Source organism: Triticum dicoccoides, chromosome 3B (genome assembly GCF_002162155.2).
Source record: "Triticum dicoccoides isolate Atlit2015 ecotype Zavitan chromosome 3B, WEW_v2.0, whole genome shotgun sequence".
NCBI lineage: Eukaryota > Viridiplantae > Streptophyta > Magnoliopsida > Poales > Poaceae > Triticum > Triticum dicoccoides.
Window position 1 is genome coordinate 786,435,724 of NC_041385.1, and position 1,852 is coordinate 786,437,575.

A 1,852-nucleotide genomic window follows, 5' to 3' on the forward strand; every position below is an offset into this window, starting at 1 on the left:
AGCAACCAAAATATATGCGGCGTCTTAGATAAAAGCCCACGCAGCTAGAGATGGTCATATCTCAGTGTTGGTCCATACCTCAACGCCACTGAAAGGGGAGAACCTAATAGGTAGTGCCTCTCTTGCGTATATGCTAGATTTCACAAGATCACAAAGGCACAGAAGAAAATATTTGAACATATGGCACTTGGGAAACATGTTGGAAATATGCCCTAGAGGCAATAACATTTGTATTCTTATATTTCCATATTCATAATTAAAGAGTTTATATTCTATGTTATAACTGCTATAATCCTGGAATATGCGATTCAGTGGAAAACTCATATGTAAGTGTTGTTGGTGATCACTTTTTCCAAATCTTATGATATCATTAAGTGTAACGATAGTCCTAAAACAACATTGAGATTATGACTTTGGAAGAATGATCATACTAAATCGACCAAACTTGTTTGTTGTGAATTGGATTAATATCGTCTGTATTCAATTGTGATAACACGGAGTATTAACGTATGATATTGCTCCTAAGACCATGAGAGTATCGTGGTCACTTCGTAGTGTCCAGTGAGCTTTCGGGTTGCTCAAACGTCACCCGTAACACGGTGATCGTAACGACAACTTCCAGGTTCATCGGAAAATTTGAAAACTAGATGGATAGCTCAAGAGTGGGATTTTCTCCTCCGGCGATGGAGAGGTATTCTTAGGGCCCTCTTGGTGTGGCCGTATCAACCATAGTCTGGCCAGACATAAGTGACTTTATCACGGGGATGCCAGAACACAATAACGAGAAAGAAGAACAAAACCGATAACAAGGATTTCGGTATAATGAGCATAGTCATGACTCAAGAGGATAGCAATGCATCCTCGGTTTTGTGAAGTGTCGTAAAGTAAAGGGAACATCATATGATAACCAATGGTTCACTCGAATATCATTCGCATACTCACATGGACAAATATGGACGACCATGGTCCCATTCTCGATCATCGAACGAATGGTTTCGTTCATGTCTTGGAGTTATTGAACCTATGGTGTCACAAGCTTATGGCAATCATGATCTGCTGAGTATTATTAGGACGGTAGTCATGAGAATATATTTGTGAAATTATTTCATGAATATTCGGAATAGTTCCGAGAGGATCCGGAAGCGTTTCTTTTTTTGCAAGGAAAGAGTGAATATATTAGCTAGCAATATATTAGCCAAACTGCAGTTTTCACCTGCTCTCTACCTAGCTGTGCTAAGCCATGGCTCACAGAGTTGGCTTCGCAACTGATTTTGACTATCGAGACATCTCTTTTCTGAAGAAGTTCACGAATATTCTGGGCACGCGACGTATAGCGCGACATGTTGGGGGTGGAGGATTGCACCAGTGCAACAACTTCATCACAGTCCGTCTCCACGGACACCGAAAGTGGTGACCACTGGAGGGCAAGGGCCAGGCCCTCCTCCATTGTAGCAAGTTCTGCGTCCACGGCGCCTGCGCATCCAAAGAGGTACCCGCATGCAACAAAGATCGAGGATCCAACACTGTCACGAAGCGCCATGCCCGTTCCTGCTGACCCGTCTGGAATGAACGATCCATCCACATTGAGTTTGACCCGGTTCGCTGGTGGAGGTTCCCATTTTTGATGCACTTTTTGACGGCCATCCAACGAGTGGCGTGTAGTGGTGCAGCTCTGGACGTAATCCACCACTTGCTTTCCCTTCTGTACATCAACAATAGGGTGGTGCTGAATAAGCAAGAGAGAGTTGAGGTAACTTGCCAGAATTTTTTTTTGAGCCTTGAGCCATTGGTGGGATTTTTTGGTGGGTGATTTCATTGTGGTAATGCCATACACGCCAAAGAATCATGAGAA